The sequence below is a fragment of the Mastomys coucha genome, unplaced genomic scaffold, assembly GCF_008632895.1.
Source record: "Mastomys coucha isolate ucsf_1 unplaced genomic scaffold, UCSF_Mcou_1 pScaffold11, whole genome shotgun sequence".
In the NCBI taxonomy this organism is placed as follows: domain Eukaryota; kingdom Metazoa; phylum Chordata; class Mammalia; order Rodentia; family Muridae; genus Mastomys; species Mastomys coucha.
In genome coordinates, this window is record NW_022196893.1 from 4211276 (window position 1) to 4238118 (window position 26843).

A 26843-nucleotide genomic window follows, 5' to 3' on the forward strand; every position below is an offset into this window, starting at 1 on the left:
TAGTTGTCTTCAGACACACCAGAAGAGGGCGTTGGATCCCATTACAGATGGTTGTGAGCCACCATGTGGTTCCTGGGAATTGAACTCAGGACCTCTGGAAGAGCAGTCAGTGCTCTTAACTGCTGAGCCATCTCTCCGGCCCCCAGAGCTCTACATCGTAAATAGCCACTACCTGTCCAGTACAATCCATCAGGCACATACAAATTAATAACATTTTTACAAGGAGCTAGGGATAAAAGTCAGTCATTAGAGTGCCTGCCTGGCATGAATAAAACTCTGGTTCCCATCCCCCCCCACCCCCCGCAGAGCATAAACAGAGTGTGGTAGTGTACATCTGTAATCCCAGCATTTGGGAGGTAGAGGCAGGAGAATCAGGAGTTCAAGGTCATCCTTGGCTACATAGTGAGTTCGAAGCCAGCCTGGGCTACATAAAACTTTTAAAAAAGTATTACTACCTTTGGATTTATCGAATGAGCACACAGGAACCTCAAACCATGTCAGAGGATCTAAAGAGATGGCTCAGTGATTAAAAACACTGGCTGCTCTTCCAGAGTACTTGGCTTTGGTTTACAGCACCCACATGACAGTTAACAATCCTCTGTAACTCTAGTTCCAGGGAATCTGATACCCTCTTCCAAGCCTCCACAGTCAGTATGTAGATAAGTAGTGTACACACATACATGCTGGTAAAACACCCATACACGTAAAGAAAAGTAAAGAAAGCATACCAGTAAATTCAGGCCCATGAGCTTATCAAATACTCCAGACCAACAAATGGTGTGGGTACCTTTGCTGGGATGATGAAAGGAGAGACATCCCAAGACAGAGTGTGGCAGACTCTGGTCTCTCACCTGTCACTCATCATGGGCCTTGGCTAGGAAAATTGTCACAGCAAGTAACTTCCTTGTCTGTTCTCTGCTCAAATGTAGTTTCTCCTGCTGTTGACAGCCAGCCCACTTCAAATGGGCATGCAAAACTGCCTGCCCCACCAGGACCTGCCTTTGACAGCTTCGTAGCTGAACAGCTCGGTGACTACAGATGTAAACCTTCTTATCCAGCCCCCTACAGGGCTACAGAGACACAACCTGGCCTGTGTGACTCTCTGCTTCTGGCTTTGATGAGGACTCTCTGGCTCATGAAACTTCTTTGACCCTGGGGGGGGTAGGGTGGGAGAGAAAGAGAGAGAGAGAGAGAGAGAGAGAGAGAGAGAGAGAGGGAGAGGGACTGAGACTATGGGTATGTGTTCATGCATATGTGTTCAGTGTAATACATGATCTGAGAGTTAATAATAGAAATTAAGAGCATGGCAGTGGTGGCACATGCCTTTAATCCCAGCACTTAGGAGGCAGAGGCAGGCAGATTTCTGAGTTTGAGGCTAGCTTGGTTTACAAAGTGAGTTCCAGGACAACCAAGGCTACACAGAGAAACCCTGTCTAGAAACAAAGAAAGAAAGAAAGAAAGAAAGAAAGAAAGAAAGAAAGAAAGAAAGAAAGAAAGAAAGAAAGAAAGAAGAAAGAAATTAAGGTTGTGAAAGAGCCTGGGGCTATAGCTCAGTTGGTAGAGTACTTGTCTAGCATGCCCAACTCCCCCGCCCCTCAGATTTGATCCCCAATACCACCAGGCAAGGTGATATAATCCTAGCACTGAGGAGTAGATGGAAAGGATCAGAACTTCAAGGTCATCCTTAGTTCTACAAGGAGTTTGAGGCCAGCCTGGGCTACATGTCTCAAAAATACCCTGTGATGGCAATGGTCATATCTACCAAGTAAAACCAGGAGTTCTTGAATTAAAGCTCACGAAATTGTAGAAAGACTTTAACATGCCTGTCTAGGCCACTGGCATTGGCCAGCTCTCCGGGTGGGCTCTGCTCCAGTGGATGTGAGCCCTTGACTGCCTGCTCTGCCCTGCTGCTTCCTGGGGTCCTTCTCTTTTGTACAGAAAGAAGCCACAAGAACCGTGCATCTCCTCTCCACAGGCTTCTCATCTCCGTTTCCCAACAGCATAGCCTGGTGACTGTTGAGACCCTGAACACAGTGGTAGAACGAGACAGCACCCTCACCATGCCACCCTGGGTGGTTGGCTATTTACCCCCAGGAGATTAAGAAGGGGACTGAGCTATGAGTTCAAGGCCAGCCTGGTCTACAGAGTGAGTTCCAGGATAGCCAGGGCTACACAGAGAAACCCTGTCTCGAAAAACCAAAAAAAAGAGAGAGAGAGAAAGAGAGAGAGAGAGAAGGAGACTGAGGTCCATCCTGAGCCTCAGTTGGTTGTGCAAATGCAGCACCCAGTGCAAGCTTGAGTAGCCCATGTATAGAGAAATGGAAGCCAACCTAACTTCTGAACACTCAAAACTCAGGCATCCAGGCGTCCTCCACAACCTCGATGCCTATAGATAAGGGATGGTGGGCATCAAGGAATCCATCCTTCGGCCTCATCTTCCCTAACTCCTCTCAGCCTGCTCCCACAGGAAGCCCTCCCTGCAGGTCATTTCCTCCGGAGGAAATTGCCTTTGTCCTGGAAGTGCAAGTCTGGCTCCAGAAGGCCAGGCCTCTGGAGGGCCATTGTTTGCTGCTTCCTTCTTGGCAGCTGGCCTTGGACTCCTGGGCCCCTCACTGCCTGGCTGTCCAGTCCAGTCTCTCCCAGTGGCTGGTAACCTTCAGGCACCGTCAGAGCAGCTGGTTTTACGACTAAGACTTAGTTCCTGCCCTCTGGGACACAAGGGTGTAAAATTTTTTTCAATGCAAAATCCCCAGAATTATCTAGAATCATGTTACAAAGGCTTTCCATAACGTCTCACACTCAGATAGTGGGAGACCTAATACAAAGATTGTAGCCTCCCCAGGCAGTGGTGGCCCACACCTTTAATCCCAGCACTTGAGAGGCAGAGGTAGGCAGACTTCTGAGTTCGAGGCCAGCCTGGTCTACAGAGTGAGTTCCAGAACAGAGAAACCCTGTCTCGAAAAACCAAAAAAAAAAAAAAAAGATTGTAGCCTCTCTGTGTTGTGTGTGCATGCATTTTGTTGTTGTGTGTGCATGCATTTGTTGCTTCTAGAGGACAGCCTCAGGCACCATCCTCAGAAATATGGCCTTCAGTTTTTTGCTTATTTGTTTGTTTGGTTTTTTTGGGACAGGGTCTCAAACTTGCTATGGTAGCTAAGGACAAACTTGAACTTCTTTCTTTCTTTCTTTCTTTCTTTCTTTCTTTTTTTTTAATTCCTGACCAATGTCCCCTCATCTGGTACTCCCTCCCATAGTCCCTGCCCCCATCCCCTTCTCCTCTTCGAGGGTGGAGGTCCCCTTGGATATTCCCCAACCCTGGCACATCAAGTCTCTGCAGGGCTAGATGTAACTTCACCCACTGAAGCAAACCCAGCTAGAAGAATATATTTCATAGACAGGAACAGCTTTGGGGATAGCTCCCGCTCTAGTTGTTTGGGACCCACATGAAGACTGAGCTGCACATCTGCTACATCTGTGCAGGGAGCCTAGGTCCAGCCCATGTATGCTCTTTGGTTGGTGGTTTGGTCTCTGAGAGTGCCAAGGGTCCAGGTTAGTTGACTCTGTTAGTCTTCCTTGTGGGGTTCCTAGATCTCCTCTGAGGCCACAATTCTTCCTCCTATGCTTCCATAAGAGTCCCCAAGCTCCAATCAATGTTTGGCCGTGGTCCCTGCATCCATCTGAGTCAGCTACGGGGTGGAGTCTCTCAGAGGACAGCCATGCTAGACTCCTGTTTGCAAGCATAACAGAGTATCACTAATAATGTCAGGGTTTGGTGCTTGCCCATGAGATGGGCCTCTAGTTGGCCAGTTATTGGTGAGCCATTTCCTCGGTCTCTGCTCCCTCCCCCATTCTTGCGAGACAGGATACATTTTGGGTCAAAAGTTTTGCTGGTGGGTTGCCATCTCTATCCCTCCACTGAGGTTCCTGGGTGGCTATAGGAGGTGGCCTCTTCAGGTTCCATATCCCCCCTGCTCTGAGTCCTACCTAAAGTCACCCCCATTGATTCTTGGGAGCTTTCCCTATCCCAGGTCTCTGGTGGATCCTCCAGATGCCCTCCCACCACACACACACACACAAATACAAATACAGACACAAGTCTACAGATTTCCATTTATTCTCATGACCCCTTGCCATTTCCCCTTTCTCTCCCCACACCTAATCCTGAACTACTCTTCTTCCCCTCCCCACTCCCCCTCCCTCTCAGTTCCCTCCCTCTGCATCCTATGATTATTTTATTCTCCCTTCTAAGTGAGATTCAAGCATCCTTCCTTGGGCCTTCCTTCTTGTTTACCTTCTTTGGGTCTGCGGATTATAGCATGGGTATCCTGTATTTTATCAGCCTTGAACTTCTAATTCTCCTGCTTCTACCTCCCAAGTGCTGGGATAACACATATATGTCACCACACCCAATTTATTCAGTGCTATGGACTGAACCCAGAGCTTTAGTGCGCCTTAGGCAGGCACCCTATTTACCAAGCTACATCTCCAGCTAGTCTGAAACTTTTGAGACAGTCTCTCATTGGCCCAGAGTTCACCAATTAGGTTAGGGTTGGCTGATAAGAAGAGTCCCAAAGATCCTCCTACTTCCACCGCCTCAACACTTAGGTTACAAGCAAACTCTTGTTGTTTTGTTTTTTTGTTTTGGTTTTTGGTTTTTGGTTTTTTGAGACAGGGTTTCTGTCTGCCTGCCTCTGCCTCCCAAGTGCTGGGATTAAAGTCGTGGGCCATCACTGCCCCCGGCTACAAGCAAATTCTTAACATTTACAAGACTTTGATATCCCACCCACCAACTCGTGCTTCCACCTTTTGGCTACCTGCTTTAACCTGTGTGTATAAATATCTGTTGGAGGTCCTGCTTCTAATTACTTGGGGCTAGCCAGGCAGGGCAGTGGTGGCACATTCCTTTAATTCCAAGCACTTGGGAGGTAGTCTAGGCAGATTTCTGAGTTCAAGGCCAGCCTGGTCTACACAGTGAGTTCCAGGACAGCCAGGGCTATACGGAGAAACCCTGTCTCGAAAAACTAAAAAAAAAAAAATTAAAAAAAAAAAAAACCCTGGGAATGCTGAATCTATCATATGCCAGCTCTATTTTTAATTCTTCAGGGTCCACCATGTTTTCCTCAATGTCGGCCTGGGTTTATAGTTTCCACATGGTACTTGAGGCTCTGTTCCTTTCAATCAACGATGCTAGCTAGCACTTGTCATCTTCTCCCTTCTGGTAACAGTCGCCATCCTGATGGGTGAGGCAGTATATCACTGTGGGTTTGTCTTACATTTTCTTTCGTCTCGTGATGAGAGGTTCCATGACCCTGTGGGCTGTTGCACATCTTCTTTAGGGAAAAAAAAAAGTGCCTGTAAATTCCTTGCCTGTGCTGTAATCTCGTCTTTGGTTTTTCTGGGCTGGCTGTTGCTGGAAACTCCTAGGCTGCCAGGGTAGCTGATGGCATGCTCTTTGTGTGCTCTACCACCTTCATGCTGAACCCCAGTGAGCCTTCTCATCCAATGCCTGGTATACAGGAACTGGTGGAGAAGATGCAGAGTGCCTACCTGCCCTCAGTGTCTGCCTGGGCTGCCCTCCACTCACCTGTCTCTCTCAGCCTCCTCTGGTTGTCTCACTAATCCTCAGAGCCCTTAATCATCTGGTGCTAGACTCAAATCTAGCCAGTATGCAGGAGACTCCCAAGGAAACACCAGACACTGGTGCAACCTGTTGCCTTCTGTCTGCCTCGACCCCAGTATAACAGACAAGCAGTAAAACATCCACTTCTTGTTTTATTTTTCTGAGACAGGGTCTCTCAGTGTAAGCCAGGGTGATCTGAAACTTGTGATCCTCCTGCCTCTGTATCCTAGTCCCTGAAATACAGGTGTGAGTCACCATGCCCAAGGAAACAGATAGAGAATCACCTAGGAGACCCACCTTTGGGGGTACCTATGAGAGTGTTTCCAGACAGCTTTAACTGAAGTAGAAATACTCACCATGAATATGGGTAGCAGCGTCGATGGGCTCAGGTCCTGGGTTGAAAAAAGAAGAAGGAAGCAAATTGAGATAGCGTTATGACTCTGTTCCCTGACTTAGGGCCTCATGGACCAGCTGCTTCACACTCCTGCCACTATGCCTTCCTCACCAAGATGGACTGCACCCCAAAACAGCAAGCCTGAATAAACTCTTCCATAAGTTGCTTTTGTCAGAATCTGAGAGATGCCGCCTGATGGTTAAGAGTATTTACAACAGCATATCTATATCCGAGAGGAGTCTCTGTGAGGATCCAGTACTGATGGTGCAGCAGAAGCCAGAAGCCTCCAACCAGACCGATGACTCATTGCAAAGAACAGTTTTGTAAGTAATGCTGTTTGGGCAAAATGGCATACTGTGTGACACACTGTGACACACCACAGCTTCCAAGGTGAAATGTTTTGTTTTGTTTTTGTTTTTTATTCTTTATTACTTATTACTTTCCTTTATGGGGCGAGGCTACAAAGGAAGAGGATGGATATGGAAGGACAGGGAAGTGAGTTGGATTGGGGTGCATGATGTGACATTCACAAAGAATCAATTAAAAAGTATGGGGAAAAAGAATGCTTACTGTTCTGTCAGGGGACTAGAGTTCAGATCCTAGTGCATCCAGCATCCCTTTCTGGTTTTCATGGCACCTGCACATATGTACACTTGCATGCGAGCTCGCATGCACACACGCACACGCGCACACACATACACCATTTTCTTTCTTTCTTTTTTTTTTTCAGTTTTTCAAGACAGGGTTTCTCTGTGTAGCCCTGGCTGTCCTGGAACTCAATCTGTAGACCAGGCCAGCCTCGAACTCAGAAATCTGCCTGCTTCTGCCTCTCAAGTGCTGGGTTTAAAGGCATGTGCCACCACTGCCCGGCTACACACACCATTTTTTAAAGTTTTGTCATATATTGTCTTAGCACTGAGCCAGCCCTCAGGGTCACAATGTGGAACCTGGAACCCCCCTCCACCTTGGAGCTCATGCCCAGAATGAACACCAGCCATACCTTGCATGTCCTGGCCACCAATTCTCTGCCTTTTTGATTCTGAAAGTCAAGCACCTTCCAGCCACCCTGAGTCTCCATCTTGGGACCAGTGCATGGCCCAGCCCTCCTGGTTTTTCATGGAGACATGGCCTGTCTTCAACTTCACCAGACCTCATAGGCTGCTCTTCCTCACTCACTCCATGGAGTCTCTCTGCCAGGAGAGAGGATAGCTACCCACTCCTGCCACAGGACTAGCTTCACCTAGTTCTCTTGAATCCTCTCTGGGCTTGGACTCATGACCCCAAGCTGTTCTTTTCCTTTCCCTTAGGAGGCCTGCTCCCATGGCCAGTCCTAGCCTGGCAAGCTGCAGGCCTCCTGAATCACTCTGGCTACATATCAGACACCAGTTCCTGTGCTGGAGCTACTTAGTCCACACTGGGCCCTGGTGCAAGGCAGTTGCTACAGAGGGCCTCCTACCCCATCCCTCTGTGTTCCAGCCTGAGAGGAGCTGCAGCTGAGGACTTTGCCAGCCCTGGCACAGGTAGGAGTGAAGGGTTAAGCAGCTCACACTCCCCAAGCACCCTTAAACAGGGGAGGTAGAGAAGCTGGGTATGGGTTCCCTGGCTCCATCCTTTTAGCCATCCATCCTCCATGTGTTCTCCATAACTCTCCCAGAGGTGTCCATAGAAGTCCCCTCCCCAGTAGATGCCCTTTGCTAATCTTCCTTCCTATTTGTGGAGGACAGCAGTGAGGTAGGAAAGATCCTATACTCGACCATTGGTAAACCTAGTGTTTCATTTTTGGTCTTGCTATTTGTTAGCCATGTAGCTTTAGTTAAATCCCCTCACTCCTTTGTAATGGGATAATGATTGCCCAAGCATCTCCTGGCACTCACTGTTGGATGTTCAGACTTACACCTGGACCAACCCCTGGGACATACTCTGACATTTTGCAAATGGTCTAGGAGGGAAGAGGCCCGTGTTGCAGGTGTTGAGTCAGTCACCTGCCCACCAGCAAGCTGGCGCATGGGAGGTGTAAGCAGGTTCTAGGGGAGGCCTGGTTTTTCCTAATCCTGAAGAACAGCTGGTCGTGAATGGGTAGGAGCCCAGCCCTGCAAGATGGCCACAGTCCCAGGATGACTTGCACTACCATCTATAGCATACTTACTGCCTAAATAGAAGTATAGGAGCATACTGGGTGTGGGGAGGGGTGGGAACTACCTATGCCACCTGTGATGCTGTTGGGGGGAAGCCATAGGAGGTGAGACACAGGCCTATAAAGGAGCTGCTCCCAACCTCTCCGTTCTGTAAGCAGGAAGCCACAGGGAGGAAGGACGCAAGAGAAGTAGAGGGGCTTGGGGGGAAGTGGGGAGATTTAACCATCCTGCTCATCTGGGAGCAGATAGTAAGACAGCAACTTCAAGGCCAGCCTAGGAAACTTTGTGAGATCCTGTTTCAAAAAAAAAAAAAAAAAAAGTTAAAAACTGAAGGCTACAGAGACGGCTCAGCAGTTAAGAGCATTTGCTGCTCTTGCAAAGGACCTGAAATTGGTTCCCAGCACTCATGATCACCTTTAGCTCCAGTTCCAAGGGATTCAACACCCTCTTCTGGCCTCTGCAGGCACCTACACCATGAGACATTCACTGTTACAAACACATTGACATGTTAAATAGAATACATTTTGGGGATGAGAGAGGGGGCTCAATGGTTAAGAACATTGACTGCTCTTCCAGAGGACCTACGTTTGATTCCTAGCATCCATGTGGTGGCTCACAGTCATCTGTAACTCCAGTTCCAGGGACTCTGACTCCCTTTTCCAGACTGTGAGGGCACTAGGCATGTAGGTAGTACACAGACAGACAGACACAACACATAAATAAAAAACTTTTTTTAAAAATACATTTAAAAAAAAAACAAAAACAAGGGCTGGAAAGATAGCTCAGTGATTAAGAGCAATGGCTGCTCTTCCAAAGGTCCCCCGAGTTCAATTCCCAGCAACCACATGGTGGCTCACAACCATCTGTAGTAAGACCTGATGCTCTCTTCTGGTGTGTCTGAAGATAGCTACAGTGTATTCATATAAATAAAATAAATAAATCTTTAAAAACAAAAACAAAAAAGAGGTCTTGGGATCTAACAGTGTCTAGCATTTACCAAGCACGCAGAAGGCCCAAATAAATTCCCAAACAAAAAGTGGAAGGAGGGATTTTTTTTTATTAATACCTTAAGCAGGTAGCATGGGTCAAACCCATTTAAGCAAATAGACCACTCAGAGGCACGTGTGTGACTGAGATCCAATATCTGAAGGCATCAAGCACAGTGCCTGGCATGAGGAGGGTACCCAACAGATGCTGTGTCATCTTCATCTTCATCCCTCCCTAGAGTGCCCACCATCCTGAAGTTCTCAGACACAGGCTACCTGCTTTGCTCCTGGCATGAACCCAAAGGCTCACATAGTCCATGTTCAAGCAGGGGCTGGTGAATTGGGAGGACCTGCTTGGACTTGGCTACTTTCCAAATCACAATGGAGAGAGGCCTGGGGCCCTTTAGCCCTGTGCCTGGCCTCTTGGTCACACCTTGGCCCAGCTCTGGGCCTGGCTCTGTTTCTTTCTCTTGCCTGCTGGGCACAGGGTGGAAGAGAGACTCTTCCAGCAGCCCTTTCTGCAATTCTCCAGCCAGACCGCCTCCTTGGACATTTCTCTTTTTTCCAGCTCCCTTGTTTGTTAGGCTGTATAGACAAGTGAGTCCTGTGTGAATCTGGGATTGGGGAGAGGGATTCCAAGCCTCATATATAACATGATGATGCAGTGTTTTCCTACCTCCAAAAAATAAAATCAATATACAGAAGCCTAATGCTTTAATCAGTACCATGCTACCCAGAGGGAATTCTTTCATGGTTGAGGTTGATTTGGGTGCCTGCCAGGGGAAGTTCAAGTTGTTAAGAGATGTATTTGTGCTTTCTGTGTGCATGTGCTTATGAGCTGCATGTTTGTACATGTGTGCAGGTACTTCTGTGGTTGTAGGTGTATGTGCAGGTCTTGTGTGCATATATGTGCATGCATGTATGCAGCGCATGTAGTATGTAACCTTATATGTATGTGCACATGCTTGTGTGTATATGTGTATGCATGCCTACTGTCTGGAGTCCTGAATGATGGAGGCAGCTCTGACTCATCCTCTCTCAGGCACTGATGTAGTGTGTGTGTGGTAGTGCTTTTTGGTCTTTAGATCTTTTTTTCTATGAACTCTTTTGAACATGATAACATCCAGGTGACCAGAGCTACCGTAGTTTTAGCATTTTTGTGTGTGTGTGGGGGGGGTTCTCGAGACTAGTTTTAGTCCGTTAAGGAATTAATTTGTTTTCACGATGCTAGGACGTGGGAGCCAGGACTGGAGCCCACACACCTCAGTCCTCAACACTCTCCTGTATATCCCTTGGAAATATTTGCTAAGCACTGAGGTACCCAAGAATGCCTGGGCAGATGGGATGGGCCCTGCCCACGAAGCTTCTGTTTTATTGTAGATGTTTGACAAATGTGTGTAGGTGTTTGCTCGAAGATCTGGGGATACAGCCTATGACCTGTGATGACAGAAGAACCACAGTCAAACCCAGGACCTAGTCAATGCATACAACAACCAGGCACAGTAGCTTAACCATTGGGGACTTACTTCTCACACCAAACAAGAAACCCTGGAAGCCCAGGGGTGGAGTAGCTACATAAGAAAGCCACTCAAGGCAAGGCCTCCTCTAGCTCCTGGCTCTTCCATCTTTAGAGAGTGATGCTCTCTTCATGCTGCAATTTCCAAATTCTCCAACCTGAACCACATCTCTAGCTGTGCCTCTCCCCTCTTGAGGTCTGCCTACGTCTGCCTTCTACTTGCTGGGAGTAAAGACATGTGCTGTTTTCCCCAGCTTCTTTGTTTTGCTTTATAAGGTGTATTACATACTAGCTCAGACTGGCCAGGAACTCAGCATGTAGCCCAGACTAGCCTCATGCTCATACATTCTTACTTCAGTGTCTTGAGCAATGGGATTACAGATGTGCACTGTCATGCCTGGCAAAAAGATGCATATCTGTTGAGTCAAGTGAAGTTCCCAGGGACTGGGGCCACTGCTCAGAACACGGTTCCTTTTTCTAGTCACATGATAAGAGAGAGGAGATAAAGGACTTTGAGCTGGCTCGGCTTTGTCTTCTTGGCTGGATAGAAATCCTGATGTCAATATCAGCAAAGAGGAGGAACCTTGAAAAGGCAGTAGTTGGGGATGGCATATGGAAACACAGAAATAGGGGCTCACTGCAGGGACAGGAGGCAGCTGCTCTCAGTGATTTGCCTGTGTACACACACACCCACATATGTGCATACAAGGGCATGCATCTAAGTGTGTCTGTACATGTATGCGTGCATGAGAGTGTGTACATATGCACATGTGAGAAGATACTAGTTATAGCAGTGTATAAGAGCTTAATCATAGCCGGGCGGTGGTGGCACACGACTTTAATCCCAGCACTTGGGAGGCAGAGGCAGGCAGATTTCTGAGTTCGAGGCCAGCCTGGTCTACGGAGTGAGTTCCAGGACAGCCAGGGCTATACAGAGAAACCCTGTCTCGAAAAAACAAAAAACAAACAAACAAAAAAAAAGAGCTTAATCATGGGGGCCTTGATTCCATGTCACCTGCGCCCAGACCAAACAAGACTGAATAAGTGACTTGGTGAGGTAGATGACAGGCAGGACAGTGGGGAGGGGAGAGGAAGGAAGAAGCCCTGTAGCAGACATCTCTGGCTGGGAGGGAGAGGCAGCCTGGAGCTCCAAGGCTAATACACATTTCCACAAATGTGACCCAGGGAGGGGAATTGGCAGCTTGCCAGAAGGAGAGCTGGCAGAAGCTGTAATTGATGGCTACATCTGGGCTTAGGGTCAGGACCCCTGTCACTTCACACCTGGCCACTCATGAAGTTCTCTGTGCGTCTCCCTTGGTGAGAGTGCATCAGAAATGGTCTCACCGGTGCCTGGCAGATGTTGGTGTCATAGCTTGAGCAGAAGAACAGCATGGTAAGACCACTGAATGCCAGTCCCCTGCCCTGTGATTCAGAGCCAGAAGACCCAGCTTCTCTGGAGGTTTATCCCATTTTCTTTAGTGAAGCTCCCCTATCTGTGCAGGTGCAGGTGCACACTGGCAGCACAGACACCAGATTGCATGCAGACCAGAGGACCCATTAAGCCTGGCATCTCTCAACAGCTGCTCTGAAACTGAGGAGCCAGCTGGCACCTGGCCAGGATGCCCTGAGAAGCTGCTTTCAGAAGTCATTCATTAAAAAAAAAAAAAAAAAAAAAATCCAAAAGGCTGGCCCAGTTCCCTCAGCTAACCACGGTTACCACGCAGTATTCTCTCTGCCCTGATGGATGGCTTCTTATTCCCAGGAGCCTGTAGCTGTGGGGTGTCCATGAAGAGTGGACAGCAACCAGTGCTATCATTCTGGAGCTCAGACAGAGCCCAAGGACAGCCTACAGTGGGCACATCAGCTCATAGTCTCCTGTCGTGACATCACTCATGATGAAAGAGAGGCTGACTGTTAAAAGAGCAATGGTCACTGGCAGGATGCCTATTAAAATATTGTTGCAAGCCGGGCGGTGGTGGTGCATGCCTTTAATCCCAGCACTTGGGAGGCAGAGGCAGACAGATTTCTGAGTTCAAGGCCAGCCTGGTCTACAGAGTGAGTTCCAGGACAGCCAGGGCTACATAGAGAAACCCTGTCTCGAAAAACCAAAAAATATATATATATATATATATATATATATATATATATATATATATATAGAGAGAGAGAGAGAGAGAGAGAGAGAGAGAGAGAGAGATGGATGGATAGATAGATAGATGCAAAGGGGCTTCAGGAATGCAGGAAGGCATCAAAACCGACCAGAACTCAGAGAAGATGTCTACACTGAAGGATAAGCTGTAGAAGTGTTGAGTAATGGCCAGGCACTTGCACATGGACAACACAAGAAGCCACAGATACGAGAAACTTCAAGAATGCCAATTCCAAGTGAAGATAGATCCTAGCTAGCACTGGCTGTGGTGATGCACGCCTTTAATCCCAGCACTCGGGACAGGTAGATCTCTAAGTTTGAGGCCAGCCTGGTCTACAAAGCAAGTCCAGGACAGTCAGGACTGCACAGAGCACAGAGAAACCTCGTCTCAAAAAACCAAAAAGGAGGAGGAAGAGGAGGAGAAATGTAGTAAACTTGGCTCGACGCAGAGAACACAGATTGACAATAGATCGTTGTAATAACATGAGGTTTATTGATCCACATACGTGGGGTTGCCCACCCTCACGGGGGGGGGGTCAACCTTGAACTCAGAAAGTACACATCTTTTATACTTTACAGAGGGCAGATTTCTGCAACAAGGCTAGCTGGCTTACTCTGATTGGTGGAACACAGGACGAAGGATCTCATCAGGCATTGGTTGGCTTGCTCAGGGGACTGTTCTTGGCTTAGCCAGCCAACTTCCCTATCCAGCTCTCCAGCTCAGCACCCAGCCTTGAAAAGTCCCTGGGAAGGGGCCGAATAACTAGGTGGTAGGGGGGGATTGTTGGCAGCAAGCTCAGGGTGACAGTTTGTGGTCTTTTTCGAAATTCACCACAGGAGGGGTTTTGGGGTTCTTTCTAGAATTGCTAATCTTGTTTTCGTGGACCTTAACGTCATTGCGACCACCAGTTATTTTTGTTTTGGCTTTACTTAGCTTAGTCAGAATAGCCTGGTCATTCTGTCTCAACATTCTGACCACCAGAACTTTGTTTTTACAGAATGTCCTTGGCTATCTCTGGAACACAGCTTCTCAGTGTCTCAAGCTGCTGCTTGCTACTCTAAAACTTTGTTTCCACACTGCTTGCTGCTTACAGGGGCTGGAACATGGCCACCTGATTTTACTTTATTTCTACATGCCCAGAACTTTGTTTCTATATTCTCAAAAACTTGGTTTCTATATTCCCAGAACCTTGTTTCTACAGCTTTGTTTTTTCACTTTATTACAGAAGAAGGAGAAGGAGGAGAAGGAGAAAGAGTGAACATGTTTAAACCAACTAGAGGGGAAAAAATGGAGCCTGAGACTCACTTTCTAAGCCAGGCGGTGGTGGCTCACACCTTTAATCCCAGCACTTGGAAGGCAGAGGCAGGTGGATTTCTGAGTTCTCCGCCAGCCTGGTCTACAAAGTGAGTTCCAGGACAGCCAGGCTACACAGAGAAACCCTGTCTCAAAAAACAAAATAAAAACAAAAAAGACCCACTTTCTGCTCTTGCAGAGGACCAGGGTTTGATTCCCAGCACCAACATGGCAACTTGAAACCATCTGCAACTGCAGTTCCAGGGAATCTGATACACCCTCTTGTGGCTTCCATTGGCCACAGGCATTTTTGTGGTACACACACATACATGCAGGCACTCACACAAACACATTTAAAAAAAATCTTTAAATAAGCAGAACATGGTGGTGCATACTTTTAATCCAAACAGTCAAGAGGCAGAGGCAAGAGGGTCTCTGTGAGGCAAGCCTGGTCTACAAATCAAGTTCCAGGACAGCTAGGGCCATTACACAGAGAAACTCTGTCTTGAAAAATCAAAAGAGAAAGAAAAATACTTTAAATAAAAAAAATTAAAACACACATACATACACATCATCATAATCGTCGTCCTCAATGAAAGCTTACAATTTGCAATGGGTGGCTTAACTAAGTTTTTGTTGTTGTTGTTGTTGTTGTTGTTGTTGTTTTGAGACAGGGTTTCTCTGTGTAGCCCTGACTGACCTGGAACTCACTCTGTAAACCAGGCATGCCAAGTGCTGGGATTAGAGGCGTGTGCCACCTTGACTAAGTGCCCAGCTTGACTAAGTATTAAAACAAAACTCTCATGCTCCACAACATAGCTATACCTACTGGCCACCTAGTGACAAGATCTAACAGTTGCAGGGGAAATACCCAGAAAAAGTTTTCAGGAGTAGTAAGCAAAACTCAAAGTTATAAAATGACAGTTTCCATTGGAACCTGTTGTCATGCTGTTGAGAAAATATCTGTTGAATGAATAATTCATTGCCAAGCTGTCCAGTCAGCTGCCTTGGTCTCACAGTCTCCATGATTTCTTTATCCTTTTCTTTGAACAGTAAAATAAATAGTTTTTCTTTTTAGAATTAAAAACAAAATTAATTACGTTTGAGTGTGTGTTCTGACACAGGGCCGAAGGTAGCTTGAATTCCTGTTCTTCTGTGTCCACCTCCAGAGGTGGACTTCCAGCCTTGTTCCCTTAATTGCCTCATTTACTTATTGAGTCAGGGTCTCTCTATGTAACTCAGACAGGCCTCTGACTGAGAACCACCTGCCTCCATTTCTGGAGTGCTGAGACTATAGCCATGCTGCCACTAAGCCCAGCGATCTTGATTTCTGTCTTTGAGAGACAGAGTCTCACTGAGTAGCCCAGGCTGGCTCAAACCTTGCATCAATCTTCCTGCCTCTAGCTCCCAGTGCTTAGATTACAGGAGTGGTCCACCACACCCAGCTCAAAGCCACTTTTTAAAAGTCAAAGTGTCACCTAGATGCTTCACTATGTGATGCCCTCGGGGTCCCCCTGTAGCAAGGGGGCCTTCACAGATGGGAGCATGTGATTTTGGACTTTCTAGCCTTTTTTTTTTTTTAAAAAGATTTATTTATTTATTTATTTATTTATTTATTTTATGTATGTGAGTACACTGCAGTTGTACAGATGGTTGTGAGCCTTCATGTGGTTGCTGGGAATTGAATTTTGAGGACCTCTGTTTGCTCTGGTTATCCCTGCTCTCTCTGCTCAACTCCACTTGATCAGTCTCTGCTTGCTCCAGCCCAAAGATTTATTTATTTTACATAAGTACATTGTAGCTGTCTTCAAACACACCAGAAGAGGGCATCCGCCCTCTTTCTAGCCTTCAAAACCATAAACAAAACAAAACAAACCTCTTTATTTTTTTTAAGATTTATTTATTTATTTTATGTATACGAAAACAACATTGCTCTCTTCAGACACACCAGAAGAGGGCATCAGATCCCATTACAGATGGTTGTGAGCCATCTTGTGGTTGCTGGGAATTGAACTCAGGACCTCTGAAAGAACAGGCTGTGCTCTTAACCACTGAGCAATCTCTCCAGCCCACAAACCTCTATTCTTTAACAAAAAAGAAAAGAAAAGAAAAGAAAGAAAAGAAGAAAGAAAAAATGGGGTTGGTAAAATGGCTCAGTTGTGAGATGCCCTAATTGTGGGGGGAGGAGGGTAATGCCCTGTTCCAGGAAATGTCCCCAGTAGGGGTGGATCTCCCCCCACCCCACCTCCTCACCTGGGGCACAGCCTCCTCCTCACCTGGGGCACAGAGGTCAATGAGAACAAAAGACAATGGGCTCCACCAATGAGAGATAACCAACTCATGCTGTAAACCTATGTACTGGGAAGATATAAAAAGTGTGGGCTTTTGTTCCTCGGGGTCGCCTTTACTTGAATGCCGGACAACCCCAGTATACTGGATTATAAAAAACCTCATGCTCATTGCATCGTTCTCCTTCTCTGTGTTTTTGTGAGTGGGGTGACATCCTGGAAGTAAGACTCGGTTCTCCGAATCTTACAACACAGTGAGTAAAGGTGCTTACTGCTAAGGCTGTTAAGTTGCAAACCCAGGACAAGGTGCTAAAGTGCCTACTTAACAAAAGTGGACCTGGCCTCCAGGTTCTCCCAGCATTCCCCAGTCTCCACCTGTTACAGGGAATGGCTGGCATATCTCACCCTCTACCAGGAACTCTCTAGCCCAGGGGCTGGGCTGCCCTTCCCCCAGAGGCTTTTTCCTATATAATCCAGATATTTTGGTCATCTGCTCTCCTCCTGGCTACTGTTTCCTGTGCTTCTGCTCCCCCCCTCCCCACATGGTTCAGAGTCATGACCACTCTGGACTCTTCCAGATGTGTCTGCCTCTGGCTACGCTCTCCTATATATCTAATAGTAACCTCCACTGCACCCAGGGGCAGTCAAGTCCTTTCCTTTCCTTCATATTCTTTTCTTCATTCACTGATAATCTGAGTTAGAATCCCGGTACCGCCGGGCAGTGGTGGCGCATGCCTTTAATCCCAGCACTTAGGAGGTAGAGGCAGGCGGATTTCTGAGTTCGAGGCCAGCCTGGTCTACAGAGTGAGTTCCAGGACAGCCGGGGCTACAAAGAAACCCTGTCTCAAAAAACAAAAAAACAAAACAAAACAAAACAAAAAAGAATCCCAGGACCAACATGGTGAGAAGAGAACTGGTTCCTGAAAGTTGTCCTCTGACCTTCACATGTGTGCTGAAGAATGTACCCACACATATGCAGATAAAATAAATGTAATGTTGTTGTTGTTGTTTGTTTTTATTTTTTTGTTTTTTTCGAGACAGGGTTTTTCTGTGTAACCCTGGCTGTCCTGGAACTCACTCTGTAGACCAGGCTGGCCTCAAACTCAGAAATCTGCCTGCCTCTGCCTCCCAAGTGCTGGGATTAAAGGCATGTGCCACCACTGCCCGACATAATTTTTAATGACACTTGTTCATGCTAAAGAATTCAAAATACAATGAAAATCCCAAAGGAAGCAGAAACCCAGCCCGAATCCCACCAGTTAGAAAAGTAAGCTAGGTGTGCTGGTGTATGCTTTTGACCCCAGCATTAAGGAGCAGAGTAAAACAGACAGATGTCTGTAAATCTGAGGCCAGTCTGATCTACATAGAAACTTCTAGGCCATAGTGAGACCCTGTCTAAAAAACTCCAGGCAGTGATAACACATGTCTTTAGACCCAGCTCTCAGGAGGCAGATCTCTGAGGCTGAGGCCAGCCTAGTCTACAGAGCAAGTTCCAGAACAGACCGAGAAACTCTGTCTCAGAGGGAAAAAAAAAAAAAGGAAAAAAGGAAGGAAGGGAGGGAGGGAGGAAGAGCAAAAAGGAAGGAAAGAGGGAGAGAAAAGGAGGGAGGGAAGGAATGAGGAAGGAAAGAAGGAAACAGCGTTCTTAAGGGAACAGGCTGTGTGTTCTGCAAGCACATAGAGAAACAGGTGGTGGAAATACGTGGATAAAACCAGAAGAGTCCAGAAATGACTCAGTGGTTAAGAGCACTGACTACTTTTCCAGAAGTCCTGAGTTCAATTCCCAGCAATCATATGGTGACTCACAACCATCTGTAATGGGATCTGATGTACTCTTCTGGTGTGTGTTATTTATTTTAAATAAATAATATTTTTAAAAAAATCAGAAGAGTCATGAAGTTGGGAAGGGGACATGTTAGGAAAGATGCATGGAGACTCAGAGAAGGGGAATAAGGAATGGGTATGGTCATGTTTCATTGTATAAACATATGAAATTCTCAGGAATAAAAAAAAATCATAATGCTGCAGCCAGTCCCACAACACCCAGAGGAAGCTTTGTTCCCAGGTACTCTTAACACACCCAGGATCATAGGATCAGACGTGAAGAGGACACATTTGTCCCAACACAGGGAGTAACTGGGACCAGTAAGACCCAGGCACACAGGAACTCTGCCAGACCAGTGGCACTGGTTCCTTCCAGTCTGTCTGGGCTGGTGCCTTGAGCAGACCTTGGGTGCAAATTCTGCAGTGAGTCCCATAATACCCAGAGGAAACTCTATCTCCAGGTGCTCTAATGGGCCCAGGATCACAGAATCACAGAGACAGCTTGACTCTGAGGAGTTCTGACACAACCAGGATCACAAGAAGGACAGGCCCCAGTCAGATTTAGCCAAGGCAGGTAACACTAGAGATAACCAGATGGTGGGAGGCAAACTTAAGAACATAAGCAACAGAAACGAAGGTTACTTGGCATCATCAGAACCCAATTCTCACACCATAGCAAGTCCTGAATACACCATCACACTGGAAAAGCAAGATTCAGATCCAAAATCACTTCTCGTGATGATGATAGAGGACATTAAGAAGGACATAAACAACTCCCTTAAAGAAATACAGGAAAACACAGGTAAATGGCTAGAAGCCCTTAAAGAGGAAACACAAAAATCCCTTAAAGAACTACAGGAGCCACACAGTGGTGGCACACGCCTTTAATTCCAGCACTTGGGAGGCAGAGCCAGGTGGATTTCTGAGTTCAAGGCCAGCCTGGTCTACAGAGTGATTTCCAGGACAACCAGGGCTATATAGAGAAACCCTGTCTTGAAAAACCAAAAAAAAAAAAAAAAAAAAAAAAAAAAAAAAAAAAAAGAGCTACAGGAAAACACAAACAGGTGAAAGAAATGAACAAAACCATCCAGGATCTAAAAATGGAAATAGAAACAATGAAGAAATCACAAAGGGGAGACAACCCTGGAGATAGAAAACCTGGGAAAGAGATCAGGAATCATAGATGCAAGCATCATCAACAGAATACAAGAGATAGAAGAGAAAGTCTCAGGGGCAGAAGATTCTAAAGAAAACATTGACTCAACAGTCAAAGAAAATGCAAAAAGCAAAAACTCCTAACCCAAAACATCCAGGAAATCCAGGACAGCAATGAGAAGACCAAACCTAAGAATAATAGACATAGAAGAGAGTGAAGACTCCCAACTTAAAGGGCCAGTAAATATCTTCAACAAAATTATAGAAGAAAACTTCCCTAACCTAAAGAAAGAGATGCCCATGAACATACAAGAAGCCTACAGAACTCCAAATAGACTGGACTAGAAAAGAAATTCCTCCCATCACATAATAATCAAAACACCAAATGCACTAAACAAAGAATTTTAAAAGCAGTAAGGGAAAAAGGTCAAGCAACATATAAAGGCAGGCCTAATCAGAATTACACCAGACTTCTCTCCAGAGACAATGAAAGCTAGAAGATCTTGGGCAGATGTCATACAGACCCTAAGAGAATACAAATGCCAGCCCAGGCTACTATACCCAGCAAAACTCTCAATTACCATAGATGGAGAAAACAAGATATTCCATGATAAAACCAAATTTACACAATATCTTCCCACAAATCAAGCCCTACAAAGGATAAAAGATGGGAAACACCAACATAAGGAGCAAAACTACACCCTAGAAGAAGCAAGAAGGTAATCTTTCAACAAATCCACACAAACATAATTCCACCTCTAACAACAAAAAACAGGAAGTAACAACTGCTTTTTCTTAATATCTCTTAATATGAAAATTAATATTATCAACATATTTTAATAGATTCAAATTCAAAAGTATGAGGAATTGGAAATTTGTTGGCTATCATACGGTGGTCTCTCTAATTTGGTAATTGGAGAAATAGTTCCAATATTGTACAATCCATATACACTTTCTGCTTGTTTGTACATGACAGTGTCTTGCTGGGTACCACATAATGGTCTTGAAATCATGCTTCTCTTATCTCAGCCTTTCTATTAGTAGGATTGTTTACTTGATGTTTTTACACTATACTATGGTTTTCAGAACAGCTTACATATTTCAAAATTATTTATACAGCCAAAAGAAATGTAAACAATTAACTTGGGAGGTGGCTTATAAGAGAATAATAAAGAGCTAGACTGAATACTTTGCTTGATGTTTGTAACTATTGTATCAATTTTGAAGAAGAGGACTTTATAAGTTACTCTTTCTCTGAGATGAATGCTTTTCCAAATCATCACAGTCAATGAACCAGATTCTTACCCTCACCTAATGTCTATGCCACCCTCTAAGCAGAACCATTATTCATTGAAACAGTTTGTGAATGACTTCACCAACTTAATATGCACATCTTAACATGCACACTATTTCTTAAATGAATGTAACCTGTTCTCTATGTGCTGAGAATGAGGACAATCACTCCAGTTAAGTAGCTTTGACCATAGCATGAAATCTGTATACAAAAATCATGCCTACAATTTACTCCTTGGAGCAGCAGAACTGTCAACTACTAGCTTAGCTATGATGGAGGTAAAATCCTTTGGTGATGTGAGGGTCATTGAAGTACAGTCTTTTTTTGTTTTTGTTTTTGTTTTTGGTTTTGGTTTTTCGAGACAGGGTTTCTCTATTAGCCCTGGCTGTCCTGGAACTCACTCTGTAGACCAGGCTGGCCTCAAACTCAGAAATTTGCCTGCCTCTGCCTCCCAAGTGCTGGGATTAAAGGCATGGGCCACCACTGCCCGGCTCAAACAACTTTTATAATACTCATTTTTATTGTTACAATATTTTATAAATTTTAAAGAATATGACAAAATAAAAAAAACAAAAGATATGGTGGGTATTGAAGGGTTGTCTCTTGGAGGAGTTGGGGTACTAAAGGGAAAGAATGTGATATAATTTTATTTACTTAAAATATGTTTTTAAATGTTAACAAATTCAGATAAACTGAAATTATGTATCTTTTCTCATCATTATGCAATAAAACTTAAATCAATAAAAAAAAATCATAATAAAAATCCCAGAAGAGTGGGGTTTGGGTAGCAATTTAAATTTAACTTTAAATTTGTATTTTGTTGTTGGTGTTGCTTCATTTTTTTTTAACAGGGTTTCTCTGTGTAAGAGCCCTGGCTATCCTGGACTCACTTTGTAAACCAGGCTGGCCTCGAACTCAGAAATCCGCCTGCCTCTGCCTCCCAAGTGCTGGGACTAAAGGCCTGCGCCACCATCGCCCAACCCGACTGCTCTTTCGAAGGTCCTGAGTTCAAATCCCAGCAATCACACGGTGGCTCACAGCCATCCGTAGTGAGATCTGATGCCCTCTTCTGGAGTGTCTGAAGACAGCTACAGTGTACTTATATATAATAAATAGATTTTTTAAAAAAAGTTTCCCCCAAAATATCCTTTTAAGTCCAAGAAAGAAAGCTGAAGGCATGGCCGGGATGACGTCATCAGAGCTTCCATGAAGGAGGTGTCCTGGTGTTTGTACACACTGACATCTTGCTGTGAGAGATGAGTCAACCGGTTTTGCTGGCCAGCACCGCCGTAAGGGCCTTGCCCTTACACACAGTGCCTCTGCTGCAATGCAGAAGCCCTTGCCAGCTGCCCAGGCTCCCTCCATTTTGCTACTTACCCCAGTTCACCCCATGCCCATCTCTCTAGTATGTACAACTATGGAGCAAATAGGGTTCTGGCCCCATTTCCAGATCCCCTTAGACTCTTCAAGTGAAGCAGCTCAGCTCTTATCTGCTTTACCAATATGGGTGTTTTTGTAAGGCAAAGAATTCAGCAACCAAGCAGTGGCAACTACTTGCTTTGACAACTACTGCTCCAGGCTGACCTGCAGGCTCTTCAAAACCACTACTCCAGGCTAGCCCTCCGGCCCTTGATTCTATGTGAGAACATAGCTTCCCTTTCTGCCTAAGCAGGCTTAGAACATTAGCAGTTGGCCAGGTTCAGGAATTACAGGGTAATTACCTGCCCCCCCTAATTGGCAGCTCATGCAGGCCTTTGGGCATGGAAAGTTCCTGGTGAGACAGCTCCAAACTGGACAAGGCAGGAAGTGTCAAATGAGTTCGTGCTAAGGGCTGGAAGAGAATGAGTTTCTCTCAGGTTTTACCTGTGCTCTGCCTGGCGCCCAGGCCCTCCGTCCCGTGAGGGTCATGAACGTTTGTTTCTGAAGAGGAAATTTGGGAAGCCATCTCTGGAAGGAGTTGTCTAGCTCCACTCCTCAGCACTGCCAGGGTCTTGTTACTCTACCCCAGGTTTCTGAAGGCTTCCCCTTCAGGAGACACAATAGCCACACTGGAGCTGGTACAGTGTGGAGACATTCCCCAAGCACCAGACACCTCCAGTGCTGTGCCCTCAGAGACAGGGTCTGGAAGTCTTGGAAGGGGATTCAGAAAGAATGCTCCTGGTTGGTATGGAAACAAGAGGGAATGAGAGACAAGGGAGGGTTTGGAATCAGAATGACTTAGGTTCAAATCCCCATTCTGCTCCTTATTCCCGAGGCCTCAGTCAAATCATTGCTTTTTAGAATCTCGGTCTCTCCCTCTCGAAATAAGTTGCCACGTTTAGTACTTCAGGTAGGGTGATCAGCAGTTCAATGTGGATCAACCAGTGGGAGAGAAAGAATGCCACAAGCTGGCCTCCTTCAAACGTCTTTGATCTCACAGCTCTCATCTGTGTGCTCTCATCTGCATGTAGGAGTGATGTCTGACTCCACCCGACTCCAACCAGGTCTGTGACTTGGGATGCGGACTCCACTGGAGAAGCAGAGCCTCTCAGAAGGACGCAGGCAAACTTGGCAAAGTGCAAGCACACACACACACAGAACACAAGATCTGACTCGGGTCTGGCACAAGCCAGTTTATGGCTGCTGTCCTGGATCTCTAGCCAAATCCTAGAGTCAGTCCAAGGCGTGGGGAGACAGAAGACCATCCCAGCTGTGCTTCTTACCCCTGGCCTTTGTCATCAGATAAAGCACTCGCCCAGCCCAGAAACAGATAAAGGAAAGGTGAGCCCGCTATCCTCATACTGCCCTTAGGAGATGCCCTCGTCAATGTGGCCTTTTCCTCTACCCACACCCCCGGCATCTTTCCTAGGGTATAGCTGCAGGTTCTAACCACAAGCCTACAGGAACTAGGAGCCCCCAGATGCCAGTGTCCCACTTTAATTTCTGTAACCTCACCCCAGACAGGGTTTCACTGTGTAGCCCTGGCTGTCCTGGAACCTACTCTCTAGCTCAGGCTGGCCTTGAACTCACAGAGATGCAGCTGCCTCTGCCTCCCAAGCGCTGGGATTAAAAGTGCACCATCCATCCCACAGCCTGGCTTCCACTTTATTTTCTGTCTTCAGACAAAACATCCAGACAAAAGTCAACTCACGGAGAAAGGATCCACCGAGTCTGAATTGTAGGTTATATCGTTTCTCAGAGAGGAGAAGCTACAGCAGCAGAAGCTGGACGTGTCCAGCCACACCACAGCAAAGAGCAGGGAGAGATTAACCCTGCATGCTTGGTACTCAGCTAGCTTTGTCTACTCCTATATAGCCCAGGGCTACAAAGCAGACGCTGGGTGCCTTGAAGAAGTGGTCTGGGGGTTTCCACAATAGTTAAGGCAGTCAAAACAAGCCCACCCCTTCCCTCCCACAGCCAACCTGACTGGTCTCTGACACGCTCTTCACCAGTGATTCTGGGTTGCATCAAGTTGACAGCTAAAACTAACTTGTAAGCCGGGTGGTGGTGGCGCATGCCTTTAATCCCAGCACTTAGGAGACAGAGGCAGGCAGATCTCTGAGTTTGAGGCCAGCCTGGTCTACAGAGTGAGTTCCAGGACAGCCAAAGCTGCACAGAGAAACCCTGTCTCAAAAAAAACCAAAAAACAAAACAAAACAAAACAAAACAAAAAAAACAACAAAAAAAGAAAAACTAAAAAACAAAGCAACAACAACAACAACAAAACCCCCTAACTTGTAAGGGTCTGGAAATCACTGAAAGAAGACCCCAGATTCAGTACTCAAAGACAAAGAGCTTGTATTCTACAGAAACAACCGGCATGCAGAGGCCAACCATTCTCCAAAATGGCAACCCTAGATGAAGGCTCACAGGCCTTCTTAAAGCAAATTTTCTAGAAGGATTGAGTAATTTAAAATTTCATTGGTGGGTGCTAGGGAGTCACAGGTGGTCAGTGGTCTGAATTTTTATGTCAGGAATGTTTAACCATAGGATGAGATAGGGCTGCCCAGCACAGATGGCCCCTTCTGAGATAAGATATTTTCCCATTTTTGTGTTTATCCCCAGGCTGTTCTTTGGGAGGGGTTTTTATGACTTATCCCTGGATTTTATGGTCTGTTCCTGGAACTGGTACCTTATGGTCTAGTTCCTGGCTGTTCTTAGAGTTAATGCCTTATGGCCTCCTTTTCGAAATCAGGCCTGGTCCTTAAATGGAGACAAATGTGATTTATGTCATCTTTTCAACCAACAGGGCTGGAGAGATGGAGAGATGTTTTAGCAGTTACTGCTCTATCAAAGGACCAGAGCTCAGAAACCTGCATCTAAAACAGGCAGCTCACAAACACCTGTAACTCCAGGTCTATAGCTTCTGATACCCGTGTGTGTGTGTGTGTGTGTGTGTGTGTGTGTGTGTGTGTGTGTGTGTGTTGTGTGTGTGTTTGTGTGTGTATGTGTTCTCTTTCTCTCTCTCCTCTCGTACATACACTTTATTTATTTATTTATTTTTTATTTTCCTGAGACAGGGTCTTACTATGCCACCCTGGCTGTCCCAGAACTATATCAACCAGGCTGGCCTTAAACTCACAGAGATCTGCCTGCCTCTACCTTCCTAGTGCTGGGACTAAAGACATTCATCCCCACACTTGGCTATATATTTTCAAAAACAAAACGACAGTAACAAAAGCTAACCATTACACCAGCCAAAGGACTCCAGGTGGGAGGTGCCACTCCACTCAGCAGCACCTCCTTCCTGGAACCTCAGTTGGGGTTGGGGTCCCAGTAATTCCTCTGATTTGCCTGTGGGGGTACCGAGGGTACATTTGGGGTACAGAGCTAGTGGGTTCAGTGAGCTGTGTGTGCTCTGCCCCTCTCCTGCCACCACCTCAGACCTTGGAGGTCTCTACTTGATTTGCCTCTATCACATTCCTGAGCCCTGCTCTCTCCACTTCTGGCTCCTTCCTCATCTGGCTCCTTCCTGCATCTGGCCTCCTAGGACTTGTTCCACATGGTGGCCTCAATGAGATCCTATCAATTTCCTATTCTATGTGTTGCTCCAGCAGTGGCAGCATAAGTCCATGTGGAGACTCTCAGAATCTGTTGGGAACTTTTAAGAACCCTGTAGGTCCAGCCCCACCCAGGCCCCCACCCAGGCCCACTGGGTCAGAATCCAAAGCCAGAAGTCCTGATAAACCATCCTGCCTCCATCTTAGACTTAAAATCCATCTATTTTTGTTTTTGTTACAGGTTTTTCTTTTCTTTTCTCTTCCTTTTTTTAAAAAAAGATTCATTTATTTATTATATGTAAGTACACTATAGCTGTCTTCAGACACTTTTTTTTCTCTCGGCCCGCTTGCTCTGGCCCAAAGATTTATTTATTTATTATATATTAGTACAGGGTAGTTGTCTTCAGACACCCCAGAAAAGGGCATCAGATCTCATTACTGAGCTACCATGTGGTTGCTGGGATTTGAACTCAGGACCTTCAGAAGGGCAATCAGTGCTCTTAACCCCTTAGCCGTCTCTCCAGCTCATTACAGGGTTTTTCTGTGTAGCCTTGGCTGTTCTGGAACGTGTTCTGTAAACTAGACTGGCCTTGAACTCGGAGATCTGCCTGCCTTTGCCTCCCTGGGTGCTGGGATTAAAAATATGCACCAGCATTTACTGACTGAAAGCCATTTTATAGTAAAGACAAACTAGGTTCATTCCTGTTTATGATTAAATCTTTGTTTTTCAAGGATTGGGTGGTGCCCCACCTGTAACCATTACTACTAGTGGTTCAGTACTGCCTGTTGCAGGAAACAACCATACCTTTGTTTCAAAAGGTTATTATGAGCCAGGCAGTAGTGGCTATGACTTTAATCCCAGCACTTGAGAGGAAGAGGCAGGTGGATTTCTGTGTTCAGTACCAGTCTGGTTTACAGAGTTTCAGAATAGCCAGGGTTAAACATTGTCTCAAAAAAAGGGAAAAGTTCTTATGAGCATGCATCTTGCCATTACCAGCTTGCAAGCAGGTTTTAGTCTCAGGAGGTTATTACGGCTAACTTATCATGCTTGTATGTTCCGCTTCTGTAACCCCTCCTATTTGTCCACCAAATCCCCAATTTGGAAACTCCCTACTCCTGAACTCTAAAAACCCTTATTTTACCCATGTCCAATGCTGATTTCTTGAACCATGCCTTTAGGGAGAGCCTTTGTACACAATTTTTTTTTTT

The 26843-nt window shown here is 45.9% G+C and overlaps 1 long non-coding RNA gene across 1 annotated transcript; it reads right to left on the minus strand.

Annotated features, from left to right (window-relative positions):
* Positions 1-5070: 5070 nt before the first annotated feature.
* On the minus strand, positions 5071-22908 carry LOC116081070. Its single transcript, XR_004114709.1, has 3 exons — positions 22519-22908; positions 5977-6012; positions 5071-5330 (listed from the first exon to the last, which is right to left on the minus strand). It is a non-coding gene; the product is annotated as an uncharacterized LOC116081070 (long non-coding RNA).
* Positions 22909-26843: the final 3935 nt, after the last annotated feature.